Raw genomic sequence first — 15,866 nt, 5'->3', positions numbered from 1 at the left:
CAAAAATTCATTTGGAACAAGAAGAGACCCAGAATAGCAAAAGCAATCCTAGGCAACAGAGACATGGCACGGGGGTATCACAATCTCCAACTTGAAACTATACTACAAAGCTACTGTGATATAAACAGCATGGTACTGTCAAAGAAACAGATCTGAGGACCAGTGAAACAGATTACAAGATGCAGAATCAACTCCAGACACACTCAGCCACCTCATCTTCTACAAAGGAGCCAAGCGCCCTCACTGAAGGAAAGATAGCCTCTTTAATAAATGATTCTCTTTAATATATTGTGCTGGAAAAACTGGGTTTCAACTTTCCGAAGATTAAAAGTACACCTATATCTCTAACCATGAACTAAGCTAAAATCAATGTGGATTAAAAATCTAAACATTAAAACAGAAACACTGAACCAGCTGGAATAGAGGTTAGGTAGAATTCTTGAAGACCCTGGTGTAGGAAAAGATTTTATGAACAAAACCTCAGTTGCCCATGAACTAGCACAAACAATCAACAAGTGGGATCTCTTTTTATTAAAAAGCTTCTTCACAGCAAGAGAAACCACCAACAGCGTGAAGAGACAACCCACCTTTACCAAAAATCAGCCCTCCCAAATTTAAAGACCCAATCTGAAAATGGGCATCTGAAATGAACAGATATTTCTCAGATGAAGAAGTCAAAATAGCAAATAAACATATGAAAAAATGTTCAACATCACTGGTCATTCGAGAGATGCAAATGAAAACAATGCTGAGATTCCACCTCACTCCAGAAAGAATGGCTGCTATCATGAAATCAACCAATAACAAATGATGGCAGGCCTTTTGGGAAAGAGGATCACTGCTCCATTGCTGGTGGGAGTGTAGACTGGTGCTATACTGTGATATCAGTATTGAGATATCTCAAAGAACTAGGACTGGAAGTCCCATTTGACCCAGCTATTCTCCTGCTGGGTATCTTCCCCAAAGAATTCAAAGAATCATACCACAGCGATATATGTGCACCCATGTTCATAGTGGCAGTTTGCAAGAGCTAATACTTGGAAATAGCCCAATTGCCCATCAGCTGGAGATTGGATAAAGAAAATGTGGGGTTTTCTTTTTCAATAAAATGGAGTACTACTCAGCCATAAAGAATGAGAAACTGGAGACATTTATTGCTAAATGAATTCACACTGAAGCCATACTCTTAAGTGAAATAAATAGGACACTCATGTGTAAATACCAAATGGTTCCTCTGGTATGAGAAACTGAAAGTGTAAATAAGGATACAAATATGTAATAGATAATGTGAAATAGGAAGAAAAAGGGTAAAACGGAAGGGGAAGTGGGAGGGGTAGGAGGAAAGTAAGAAAAGAAGGAATAATTATGAGAAAAGGAAAACATGGAAACAAAGTCTTTGTAAATAGGGAGCGGTGGAGGGTTTGAAGGAAGGGCAGGGGAATGGAGAAAAAATAAGAAAAAATAAGGAGGTTCAAATTTCCAATAATGTATGTCATCATTTTGTATACCTAAAATGTACCAATAAAATTAATGAATAAAAAAATTCCAATTCTATGAGAAGTAACATTAAGAATCAACAAATGGGATCATATCAAATTAAAAGGCTTCAAGGCAGCAAATTAAGAAGCTTCAAAACAGTGAAGGAAACAAGCAACAGAATGAAGAGACAACCTAATGAATGCTTTCATTTTAGCCAGCTATTCCTTGGACAGAGCACTAATGCCCAGAATGTATAAAAAATGTAAAACAAATCAGACCTTTCCAAATAAAAGATGCAATTAAAAAATGGGCAACTGAAATGAACAGACACGTCTCAAAAGAAGTAGAAATGGCCAATAAATACATAAGAATATGTTCAACACCTCTAGCCATTAGAGAAATGCAAATTAAAACAACACTGAAATTCTATTTTACTGTAGAAACAATGGCAATTATCAAAAAATCAAATAACCAGTGATAATGAGGCAGGGGGTGGTGGTGAACAGGTGAGGAATCCTTCTATATTGTTGGTAAAAAACTAACCTAATACAATGAGGATGGGAATGTGTATTGAGATTCCTCAAAAAACTAAAACTACAAATTCCATTTGACCCAGCTATTCCCTTTCCACATATCTACCTAAAAGAGTTAAAGACATCACATTATAGTGATACATCTATACCCATGTTTATAGTAGCCAAACTCATAATAGCTAAATATTGGGACTGGCTTAGAGATGAATGGATAAAGAAAATGTATTTATACACAGTGGAGTACTATTCTGCCATAAAGGATAAAGTTAAGTCATTCATAAGAAAAGAGATGTACCCAGAGATCACAATGTTAAGCAAAATAAATCAGACACACAAGCTTAAACATCACAAGGTTTCTCTTATATGAATGAGGGATTTAAAAGCAAAATAAAAGATAACAGGAAACAAGGAGATAGATCTTTTGCCAAAGGTAAGGGGGCCAAGAGATGGAGGGAGGGGTGAAAGAGGGATGGGAAGGGGATGTAAAAAGAATTAAGATGTGTTACATATGTGTACCAACTCCCCACGATGAATGTAATCATTATGTACTGCAAAAATGTACTAAAAAAATAATTTTGGGGGTCCAGGGATGTAACTCAGTGATGCTGTGCCTGCTTGGCAAGCACAAGGTCCTGAGTTCAATTCCTGGTACCAAAAAGAAATTGTTTTTTAAAAAAAAATCCTGATGGAAGTAAAAGTAATGTGCTCTTAAAAATACATCAGTTGGGCCCAGGATTTAGCTCAGTGGTTCCGCTGCCTGCCTCACAAGCAGAAGGACCTGAGTTTGATCCCTGATACCAACAAACAAACAAACAAAATACATCAGTTGACTCATAAAGTGGCTCTGGTAATAAAGCCATGATGGTGTGATTGCATATGATAAATGTGAATATTTTTTTCACAAAATGTGAGAATGGAGAATAAGCAATAATTCTCAATTTTACACATGACTGATTACATAATTTTTAATATATATTTTATGTGACATTTTATATGAAAATTTAATATCACAAATATAACTTGTTATAAATAATATAAATCAATATTCTAAGTATTATTTTATATTCTAAGTATTTATTTATCTGTTTCATTAAGATTGACCTAAAAATGTTTATTTGGACTTTTTTCATTGTGAAACTGGGCAGTGGTAATCATATATTCAGAGTGATCTTGTATTTGGTCACATGCATTAATTATAAATACCCAACCCTTCCAATGTTGGCTCCAGGGACAGCATCCCTTATGTATTTGTAACTCTTTGTCTCTCTAACCAAAAAGAAACATCTGATATCTGTATCAGATTGAAATGTATATAGGGATTATATATTTATGAATTTTAAAGTTTTTGACTCATTAAGAAGCAACAAAATTTTCATACCTTATATACTTTTTATAAATCTTCAAAAAAATCCTTTTTGTAAAATTAATTTTATTGGTACTCTTTTGATACACATAATGATCATATTCATCATAGGCAATTTGTACCTGTACATAATATATTTTGATTCTTCTCTTTTTCCCATTTCCTTCCACTTCTTTCAACCTTTCTTCCTCTCCTTATTTACAAAAACTTTGTTTCCAATTTTTTCTTCTATTCTTTTTACCTTTTCTCTTCCTTCCCTTTTTTCTCCCCCTCCCTTGTTCCTCTTCCCATTTGAACATTTTCTTCCTACTTCCCAATATCTATCATCCATTTTGGTCCTTATTTACCATGCCTTAAATTCTTGCTGCAACTTCCTTAAAATGATGTAGTGTTTTATCCCATACACATGATATTTAACAACACTATAAAGCAGAGAAGTGACCTTGGCAAAGATAGGAGTTTGAAACTTTGGTTGAGGCTGATTCTGAATAATGCAAACAAATTTTTTAAGAATGTCAACCATTAGTGAGATGTTTTGCCAATTCAATGATTAAAATTGTATAAAAGGCTTTTTTATTCTTGCAAAATCTTATGTTAGCAATGGTTAAAGCACTATCAATAACCAGTAAACCCTTTGAGGTTCCACTTTAGTCTGAAAAACATATTCCTTGAAATTTACTGGAAAACATTGTTTCTCCTGAGGGCTAGATTTATTGTATCACTAAGCATTTAAATTACTAATCTTAGCTTGCTGAAAGATGGTGGACTAGAGGAAGTTGGCTTTTACAAGCCACTCTGAGGTATTTGTCCATTCCAACAGGTATGTGGCTCTGTGATGAGAAAGGGGAACCATAGGAAATTGCTGGATTGCAATTTGAGTGAGCCAGCAATGAGAAAAAGCCTAGAAATATTGGTACTTAGAAAGACAAGCAAAGTAACAAAAGGAATGCACATCAGCACTGGACCAACACTGGCTCATTGGAGGAGGGCAACTTCCCCTTCCATGCAGAGGTAAAAGAAAAATCTCAGCATAGTCTTGTGAGTGCTGACCTTGCTCCTGGACAGAGATATGGCCTGGGCAGAAAGACCAGAGAGGTCAGCCAAGTGACCAGGGATGGGAATGATAATTCCTAGCATTTCCCTCTGGATTCAGACAAGATTGGATTAGAGAGCTATCTTTTAAGTTCAACTTCTCTCTGGCTCACTCTAACAAACTAGAGACAGATTTAGACAGAACAGTGACAGGAAGTAATCGTAAGTAACTCCTCTGCTTCCAAAAATCGTGTGTGAATAAAGTAAACCTCTTATTTTTATATCTCCAGGATGCAACAGCCACTTTGCTCCAAGGAGACAGTATGCAACTGAACTAACAGTCAACTTGGGACTACGAGAATGGTAACTATGACACTGTCTTAGTTACTTTTCTTGTTGGGAGACAAAATACCTGACACCCAAAGTTAAAGTAGGAAAGGTTTATTTGGCTCACAGTTTGTAGAGGTTTCAGTCCATAGTCAAATGGCTCCAAAGTAGGGTGGCATGGCAGACAAGCATCAACAGTTCATGGTGAGCAGAAGGTAGCAAAGCAAGCAAGGGCCAATCACAGCTCTTTCTATCCCTTACATCTTATTCAAGCTACTTAGGGCAGGTAGCAGTCACACCCTTAATTCTAGTGCCCTTGATCCTAGCATTGCACAATGAATAAATCCCGGCATCACACACTCCTGGAGCAAAGTATTTCAAACCCTAAGAGCAAACAAATTCAAAAACAGATAAAAAATACAGCAAAGCTTTCCTTCAAAATAGAGAAATAAGGACATTTCATAAAAAAGATCTGCTCAAGAGATATATGAATACTATCCCAACACTCCAGAAAATACTCAAGAATATCCTAGAGAGAAATGATGAAACCAATAAAACAAAAAACCCAGATGAAATGAAAATAGCAAGCAAGGTCAGTGGATAAACAACAACAAAATATCAAGAAAACAAAAACAAAGGAGTTACCAACAGAGAAAGAATGCAATGATAGTAAAAAATCAACATCACTGTGGCCATCTTCCTTGTACAAACACCAATGCAGCTATCTTCCCCAGAATTGTGGAAAAAATTAAGCTCATGAACTGAGGTGCCAGTATATTTACCAACTCCCTACAATGAATGTAATCATTACGTACTGATAATGCACTAATAAAAATTAAAAATTTTAAAAAAGAATGAATCAAGCACTAAAAAATCCCAATCAAAATACAGGAATTAGTACATATATTTCTACAATAACATTTAATATAGATGGTCTTAATTCTGTAATTAAAATACTGACTGGCAGATTGGATCAAGAAACAAGATCCAATTATATGTTGCCTGCAACATACACCTACAAAGACATTCACAGATTCAAAGTGAAAGGATGGAAAATGAAACTCCAACTAGCTGAAGCCTGAAATCAAGCAGAAATAACTATACTTACATAAAAAATAGATTTCAAACTAAAAGAAGAGACAAAGAAGGCCACTACATATTGGCAAAGTAATAACTCACCAAGGAAAGATAACAATTATAAATATATATGCATCAAAAATCAGCACACCCAATTTTGTAAGATAATCACTGTAAGATATAAGGGGTCATCATAGTGGGAGACATCAATACCCCACTCTCACAAGTAGGTCAACCAGATTAAAAAAAAACTAACAAAGAAATATAAGAGTTAAAACTACACTATAGATCAAATAGACTTAACAAACACCAAGAGAATGCTCCAACCAACAAAGGCAGAATAAACTGTCCTCTCAGCAGCCCATAGAACTTTCTCCACAACAGATCATACTGGAAGCCATAAACCAAGCCTCAATTAGTACAAAAGGATTGAAAGAATGTCATAAATCCTATCATCACAATGGAATGAAACTAGAAATTAACAGCAAAAGAAGACACAAACTATACAAACATACTGGGATTAAAACACTTTTGAATAATTAGTTGGTCATTAAAGATATCATAGGAGAAATTAAAAAATTTATGGAATCAAATGCTAATGGAAACATAATATATCAGAATCTGTGAGACACAATGAAAGTAGTTTTACAGCTATGAGTGCCTACATCAGAAAAAACAGCAATCCCAAATAATCTAATGATATTTCTCAAGGACCTAGAAAAGCAAGAACAAATGAACCCCAAATATTGCAGAAGTAAAAAAATATCAGAGTGAAAGTTAATGAAGTATAGATTAGACAATTCAAAGAATCAATGAAAAGAAGACCTGGCACTTTGAAAAGATAAAATGGAGTATGTTCTTAGACAAACTTACCAAAAGAAAGAGAGAAAAGTCAAAGTAATAGAGATGATCAGTGGTTCCGCCACCTGCCTTGCAAGCACAAGGTCCCAAGTTTGATCCTCAGTACCAAAAACAAGGTAATAGAAATGAAAAAAAATGAAATTACAACCAATAACTAAAAAATCCATAGGATTATTAGAAACTATTTTGAAAATATATATTTCAATGAATTTGAAAATCTAGAAGGAATAAATTCCTAGATACATATGACCTACCACAAATGAACCAAGAAGATGTTTTAAAAATCTAAACAGATCAATAACAAGAATTTATGTTGAAATAGTAATAAAAATTCTCCCAATGAAGAAAAGCATGCCAAGTAGATTTACTGCTGAATTTAAATATATCTGTAAAGAACTAATAGCAAGACTCCTATAATTTTTCCATGTAATCAAAAGGGAAGGAATGCTTTCAAATTCATGGTATTACCTTGATACCAAAGAAAAGACAACAAGCAATTATTCAAAAGTGTATTATTTAATCTCAATACATTTGTATAGTTTCTGTGTTTTCTTTTGGTGTTAATTTCTAGCTTCATTCCATTTTGATGATAGGATTTATGACAGTCTTTCAATCTTTTTGTACTGAGACTTGCTTTATGGCTTCCAGTATTATCTCAATACCAAAACCAGATAGAGACTCAACAACAACAATAAAAAAATTAGAAACTAATATTCTTCAATAAGATTTATGTGTGTGTAACTGGAGATGGAACCTAGGGTGACTCTACTGCTGAGCTACGCACCCCCAGCCCTTTTTATTTTGAGACAAGGTCTCACTAAATTCCTCTCAAAGTGCTGGAATTACAGACAAGTGCCACCATGCCAAAATCTCAATAAGATTCTTACAAATGGAATTCAACAATACATTTAAATGATCATATACCATGTCCAAGTTGCTCTCATCCCATGGATGCAAAGGTGGTTCAATATATATAAATCAATAAATATACTACACTACATAAATAGAACCAAAGATAAAAGACACATAATCATTTCAATACATGTAAAAAGCCTTTGACAAAATTCAGCACTCCTTCATGATATAAACCCTACAGAAAATAGGTGTAGAAGGATATTTCTTTAAATTGATAAAGCTATGTGTAACAACCCCAGTCAACATCATACTGAATGGGGAAGAACTGAAAGAATTTCCTCTAAAATCAGGAATGAGATATGGGTGTTTCACATCTCCTGTTCAATACTTGAAATATTAGCCAGGGCAATGAGGCAAGGAAAAAAAATTAAAGGATACAAAAAAAAGAGGACAAAGTATAAAACATACCTTTTTGTAGATGATATGATTTTTTTAATTCATTAAGTTGACTGGTACATTTTAGGTATACAAAATGAAGACATTCATTATTGGAAATTTGTACCTTTACATAATATATCTTGGTTCTTATTTTTTTCCCATTCCCTGGCCCTCCCTTCAACCCTTTCACCTATTTACAAAGACTTTGTTTTCATTTTTTTCTTTTCTCATATTTATTCCTTTCCCTTCTTTCCTTTCCCCTACCCTTCATATTTCCCCTTTCCCTTTGCCCCTTTTCTTCCTATTTCACATTATCTTTTATACATTTTGATCCTCATTTACACTTTCAGTTTCTTACACCAGAGAAACTATTCGTATTTATACATCTGTCCTATTTATTTCACTTAAAAGAGTATGGCCTCAATATGCATCCATTTAGCTATAAATGTCTCTAGTTTCTCACTATTTATGGCTGAGTAGTACTCCATTTTATTAAAAAACCACATATTTTTTATCCAGTCTCCAGTTGATGGGCATTTGGGCTGTTTCCAAGTTTTAGCTATCACAAACTGTGCTACTATGAACATGGGCGCACATATATCACTGTGGTATGATTCCTTTAATTCTTTGGGGAAGATCCCCAGCAGTGGAATAGCAGGGTCAAATGGGACTTCCAGTCCTCGTTCTTTGAGGTATCTCCATACTGATTTCCACAGTGGTTGCACCAGTCTACACTCCCACCAGCAGTGGAGCAGGGTTCCTCTTTCCCCACAGCCCCGCCAGCATTTGTTATTGGTTGATTTCTTGATAGCAGCCATTTTTTTTCTGGAGTGAGGTGGAATCTCAGTGCTGTTTTCATTTTCATCTCTCAAATGACCAGTTGTATTGAACATTTTTTCATATGTTTATTTGTTATTTCTACTTCTTTGAGAAATGTCTATTCATTTCAGATGCCCACTTGTGGATTGGGTCTTTAATTTTAGGAGGTCTTATTTTTTTAAAGTTCTTTACATATTCTAGATAGTACATCTTTGTCTAAGAAACAGTTGGCAAAAATTTTTTCCTACATTATGGGTTGTCTCTTAGCTCTGTTGGTGGTTTCTCTTGCTATGCAGAAACTTTTTAATAAGAAGAGATCCCAGTTGTTGATTCTTTGTGCTAGTTCACATGAGACTAAGGTTTTGTTCTCAAAATCATTTCCTAGGCCAATGTCTTCAAGAGTTCTACCTAACGTCTCTTCCAGCTGGTTCAGTGTTTCTGTTTTAATATTTAGATCTTTTATCCATTTCTATTTTAGTTTAGTGCATGGTGAGAGATATAGGTCTAGTTTTAATGTGTGGCAAGTAGAAACCCAATTTTTCAAGCACTATTTATTAAAGAGGCTATCTTTTCTTCAGTGAGGTTGTCTGGCTCCTCTGTCAAGAATGAGGTGGCTGAGTATGTCTGAAGTTGTTTCTTCTAATCTACTCCACTGATCCTCAGATCTATTTCTTTGCCAGTACCATGCTGTTTTTATCCCAGTAGCTTTGTAGTATAGTTTCAAGTTGGGGACTGAGATAACTCCTACCTTGTCTTCATTGCCTAGAACTGCTTTTGCAATTCTAGGTCTCTTCTTGCTCCAAATGCAGTTTTGGATTGTTTTCCCAAGGTCTGTGAAGTAAGCTGTTGGAATTTCAACTGGGATTTCATTGAATCAATATAGCAGTTTTGGAAGTATGGCCATTTTCATTATATTGGTTCTTCCTACCCAGGAGCAAGGGATGTCTTTGCATTTTCTGATATCCTCTTTGATATCTTTTTTCAGAATGCTGTAGTTTTCAGAGTAGAGGTGCCTGAATTCTTTCATTAGGTTGATTCTTAAGTATTTCCAGTTTTTTTGATGCTACTGTGAAAGGAGTTGTTTCTCCAGTTCCTCGCTCAGTGAGTTTGTTGTTTGTGTACAGGAAGACTATTGATTTTTGTGGGTTGACCTTGTATCCATCTACTCTACTCAACTTGGTTATTAAATATAGAAAACATTTGGTGGAGTCAAGCATGGGATTTAGTTCAGTGGCACAGCACCTGCCTGGCAAGTGCAAGGTCCTGAGTTGGAACTCTGGTACCAAAAAAGAAAAGAAAGTATCATGTCAGCTGCAAATAATGACAATTTAACTTCTCTGTTTTCCATCTTTATTCATTTTATTTCTTTCTCTTGTCTAATTGCTGTGGCTAATGTTTCCACAAGTATATTGAACAGAAGTGGTAATAGTGAAAATCCTTGTCTTGTTCCTGATTTTAGGGTAAAGGATTTCAGTATTTGACCATTTAGCATGATGCTGACTATTGGTTTTACATAGATGGCTTTTATTAAGTTTAGATAGAGACCATCTATTCCAATTTTCTGTAGGGTTTTTAGTATAAATGGGTGTTGGGATGTTGTTGAATTCTTTTTCTGCATCTATTGAGATGATTATATGGTTTTTGTCCTTACACCTTGACCAAGTGGGATTCATCCCAGGGATGCTGGGATTTTCAACATATGCAAATCAATAAATTTAATACACTGTATTACTAGAGCCAAGGACAAAAACCATTTTTTAAATTTCTTTTTCTAGAAGCTTGAGGTTTGGCAGTAGGTTGTTTATTTGAGCTCACTCTGTTTTCCTAATATGAGTATCCACTGGTATGAATTTCCCTTGTAAGACTGTTTTCATTGTGTCCCAAGATTCCAATAAGTTGTATTGGCATTGTCATTTAATTGTAGGAACTGTCTGATTTCTTCTTTAATTTCCTCTGTGACCCACTGGTTGTTCATCAGTGTGTTGTTCAATTTCTATGTGTTTATGAAATTCTTTTTGGTTTGTTTTGCTACTGATCTCCAATTTCATCACACTATGATCTGATAATATATACGGAATAACTTCAATTTCTTTGCACTTACGTAAATATGTTCTTTGAACAAGTATGTGGTCTATTTTGGAGACCAACCTGTGTGCAGCTGAAAAGAATGTGTATTCTGATTTTGTGGGGTGGAACACTCTGTATTTATCTATTCTGTCCATTTGTTCAAGAGTTTGGCTAAGTTCCAGTATTTCATTGCTTATTTTTTGTCTAGTTGATCTATTTGTAACAGTGGGGTATTGTGGTCCCTCACTACTGTTGTATTAGTGCTTGTTTGATTTTTCATGTCTGTTAATATTTCTTTTATATAGTTGGGAACACTAGTATTTGATGCATATATATTTATGATTGTCATCTCTTCCTCTTGGATTGTTCCCTTTACAAGGATGTAGTGTCCTTCTTTGTCTCTTAATCAGTGTTGGTTTGAAATCCACTAGATCTGCAAAGAGGATAGTTACTCCTGCTTTTTTTCAGGTTCCTGTCACATAGAGTAGTGCTTTCCACCATTTACCTTTCAGTCTATGAGTTTCTTTTTGAATTAAGTGTGTTTCTTGTATGCAGCATGTTGTTGGATCTTGCTTCTTGACCCATTCTGCCAGTCTATTTCTTTTGACTGGTGAATTGAGACCATTAATATTGATGATTATAACTGATATGTATTGACTTATCCTTGTCATGACCTTTTCCTTTTGTTGGATTCTCTGCCTTTGGCTTTAATTTCTTGTCTTTCCTGATGGATTCATTTTGCTGGGCTTCCATGGGTTGTGATCCTCATCATCTTTTCCTAGGATATCGTTTAAAAGTTTCTGGAGTGCTGGTTTGGTATTCATGAATTTCCTCAGGTGCTCTTCGCCATGAAAGTATCTTATTTCGCCCTCCATTTGAGATAGTTTTACAGGGTATGTCAATCTGGGTTGGAGGCTGTTTTCTTTTAGGGCTTGAAATTCTTCACTGCAAGTTCTTCTTGACTTGAGGGTTTGTGTTGACAAGTCTGCTGTGATTCTGATGGGCTTTCCTTTGTACGTGATTTGTTTCTTTTCTCCAACAGTTTGTAGTATTTTGTTCTTCTGTTGGGTTTCTGGAATCTTTGAGTATTATATGCATAGGTGTAAATTTTTTTGATCACAGCTAGTTGGAGTCCTATAGGCCTCACATCTTTGTTTGTCAAATTTTTTTCCCCTGCTTGAGAAGTTTTCTTCCATTACTTATGTGAACAGTTTTTTTTTTATGTTGTTTGTCCTATCTCCTGTTTCTTCATTGATTCCCATCATTCTTATGTTATTCTTTCTGGCATGATGATATGATTCTTTACACAAAAGACCCTAAAAACTCCATTAGAGGGCTGTAAACAAATTCAGCAAGTGGCAAGATACAAAATCAAAACACAAAAAACAATAACTTTCCTATAATGCCAATTATAAACCTGCCAAAGAAGAAAACAGGAAAGAAGCCCATTCACAATAGCTTTTAAAAAAAGAAGCATGTAGGAAACAACCTAGCTACGAAAATTAAATGCCTATAAAATGAAAATGATGAAAGGAATTGAAGAAGACATTGAAAATGGAAAAATCTCCCTTGTTTACTGAGTGGCAGAACTAATATTATTAAAATTACCTTATTACCAAAAGGCATCTACAGATTGAATGCAATCCTGATTAAAATATTAAAACCATTCTTCAGAGGTAGAAAATATTCTAAAATTCACATGGAAGTATAAAAGACCCAGAGAAGCTAAAGTAATGCAGAGCAAAAGAGCAATTCTGGAGGCATAACAATACCAGATTTCAAATTATACTACAAGGCTATTGCAACAAAAACAATATGGTACCGACACAAAAACAGACATCAATGGAACAGAACATACAGAAACAAACTCAAGAACATATAACCACCTGATTTTTGACAAAGCAGCCAAAAAATGCTAGAGAAAAGATAGCCTTCTTATAGTGCTGGGAAAACTAGATATCCAAATGCAGAGGACTGAAACTACATCCTTCTCTCTTTCGTGGTACTAAAATCAAATCAAAATGGATCAAAAACTGTGATTATTAATTGTGATATATGTCAGCTTGAATTGAATAAGGTTCTCCTAACATATTAGTAAAGTTTTGAGTGTGTCTGTGGATGAATGACCTGTAGGTCAACAAACTGAGGGAGGAAGACCTATCCTGGATGTGGGTGACACCAATCAATAGGCTTGTAGATAAAAAAGGAAACAAGAAAATGCCTTTGGATTGCCTCTAGTTTCTTCAGTCTTCCAGTGCAGACTACTAATCCTAGAAGACTACTAATCCTAGAAGCATCTTATACTGTACAAAATAAATTTCACAAACATGCACTTGGAAGTCTGTTTTAACATTTTTAAGTGCAGAAATTATACTACATTTTAAGTCTATTAGTCTGAAAGAAAAATTTCAAAAACCTATCTTTTCTGTAAACACATCTTTTTTTGGCTTTTTAGGACTGATGTATGCATAGACAAAGCCCATATGAAAGAGCTAAGAAAACATATGAAATTTATTTCTTGCAAAGTGACACATTTGTACTGAAAGCTTGCAATGCAGATTCTTTCACCTTCTTACACAAACTTCCATCAGTGACTCTACAGTAAGCTTGCAATCCTTCAACTGCTACTGGATCTTCTGGCTCCCCAGCATGCAGACAGCCATTCTGGATTCCTCTGCCTCTCACCCTGCAGGTGGTCATTGTGACCCTTCCCCTTCTGATCTTGTAAGTCTACCTAAGAAATCCCTTTGTATAATTATACATGTTTTTATATTGATTTTGTTCCTCTAGAGGACCCTAACTATGACCTAGAATGTAAAACTGAAAACTCTGAAACTGCTGGAGAAAACATAATAGAAACATTTGAAGTAACAGGTACAAAGATTTCTTGATTAGGACCCCAACAGCACAGTAAATAATATCAAAACTCAACAGATGGTATTACATCAGTTAAAAAAGCTTCTTCACAGAAAAGGTAACAAACTACAGAACAGGACAAAAGTCTTTGCTAGTCATTCCTCTGATAGAGGATTAATTTCTAGAATATATGAGAACTCACAAACAACACTCCCCCAAAAACCCCAAGAACCAAATCAAATCTGAACTGAATACAGACACTTCTCAAAAGAAGTACAAATGGCCAACAAGTTTATGAAAAAATGTTCAACATTTTTAGTTATTAGGCAAATGCAAATCAAAGCTACATTGAGATTCCTTCTCACCCCAATTTTGAATGGCTATCATCAAGAATACAACAAACAATGAATGCTGGCCAGGATGGGGTGAAAAAGGGAATCCTTTTACATTGTTAATGGGACTGTAAACTCGTACGGCCACTATGAAAATCAGTATGGAGATTCCTCAAATGGCAAAAAATAGATATATACCATCTGATCCAGCTATATCACTCTTTAGTAGATTCCCTAAAGAATTAGAGAGAGCATATTATAGTGATATGTGCATATTCATGTTTACAGCAGCATAATTCACAGACTAAGCTGTGAAAATAGATTTCATGCCCTTCAACAGGTGAATGGATAAAGAAAACGTGTTTATACACACAATGGCATCTTATTTAGCCATAAAAAAGAACAAAATCATGTCATCTTTAGGAAAATGCAGCTACCATATTAAGTGAAATACACCAGTCTCAAAAACCACGTTAATCTAAAAATAAATTTAAATAAATGAGAGATGACAGAAAACTAGAAGGTAGATTTATAGAGATGGGGAAAGGAATTGGGGAGAGGGAAGAAAAGGAAGAGAGTGGGTATCAGGAATGAAAACAATATAAATATATACATCTATCAAAATACCAAAATGAATCTCTGATTGTTCTGTATTACTAATATGCACCAAGAAAAAATTACTAATCCTAGAAAAATCCCATATTATACAAAATAAATTTCTCAAACATGCATTTGGAAGTCTGTTTGAAAGTTGGTTTTAATATTTTCAAGTGAAAAAATTATCCTACATTTTAAGCCTGTTAGTCCTTTAAAAGAAAAATTTCAAAAACCTATCTTTTCTGTAAACACATCTTTTTTGGCTTTTTAGAACTGATGTATTAGACATAGCCCATAAGAAGGAGCTAAGAAAATACTATACATGAATCCTATTTCTTGCAAAGTGACACATGTCATTTCTTCCTATTTCTTGCAAAGTGAAAGCTGTTGCTTTTGAAGCAATTAGGCAAATCAACTCTGACAGCATTATTCTGGGAAGGATGCTGTGCAAGCCCCCATCTGCACTGAGAATTTGCACTAAAGCAAGGAACAGCTGATACATGCAAAAATATATAATTCCAGAGTGGTATCCATAAATTCCTGCCCTTGGAAGGGAGCCACTGGAATGAGATGATAAAAATGCAGAGTTTGGACTTCCTCTTAGTACTTTTCAAAAGGAAGAAATCATATTAAAACAGTAGGCTCTATGGCTCATCAGTGTACAATCTTGGTATATGAAGAAAGTCAGGGACTGCTAAATAGAAAGATAAAATTTTCAAAAAACGATCCTTATCCTATAAGGTATACAACTCCAAACAGAATAGAGCTGAAACAAAAATAGGCAATGAGGATATCTGGGCTTTCATTTTGAAATTAATCAGATGAAGCTGATTATAAAAAGCCCAAATTAAGTGTAATTGTGAATTAAGTTTAAAGTCTGAGTCAGGTAGAACAGGTAATGCAGAAAAATCTCCATATAACATTATGTTGAAAGTATAGTAACATGGTGATGGACAGTTTTTTACTTAATTTGGAAAAATAATATTAGGTTAAAACAAAAGAAAACATTTAAAAAAATTCTCAGAAATATTTTTGTTCTAAAAACTCACTAAATTCACCAGTTAATTTTTTATCACTACTATTTGTAACTAAGTCTCTATAAACAAAGACAGATGATATCCCTGAATTCTGTTTCTTCTTAAAAATTCTATTTTCTCTACTGTTTGAAAACAGTCATGAGGAAATGGGCTGTTTTTAAAAAGACCGACAGACATTACTAATGCCACTCCT

General features: G+C 34.7%; 1 protein-coding gene across 9 annotated transcripts in view; it reads right to left on the bottom strand.

Annotated features, from left to right (window-relative positions):
• Dock3 (dedicator of cytokinesis 3) overlaps window positions 1-15,866 on the bottom strand; it is a 633,495-nt gene that overhangs the window by 202,539 nt on the left and 415,090 nt on the right. The gene's annotated exons all lie outside the window — the stretch shown is intronic.

Source organism: Heterocephalus glaber, unplaced genomic scaffold (assembly GCF_053883595.1).
Source record: "Heterocephalus glaber isolate CG9 unplaced genomic scaffold, H.glaber_assembly_v1.0 deba00001504, whole genome shotgun sequence".
In the NCBI taxonomy this organism is placed as follows: Eukaryota; Metazoa; Chordata; class Mammalia; order Rodentia; family Bathyergidae; genus Heterocephalus; species Heterocephalus glaber.
The sequence above is the reverse complement of the archived record's forward strand: the minus strand, read 5'-3'. Positions and strand labels throughout refer to the sequence as shown.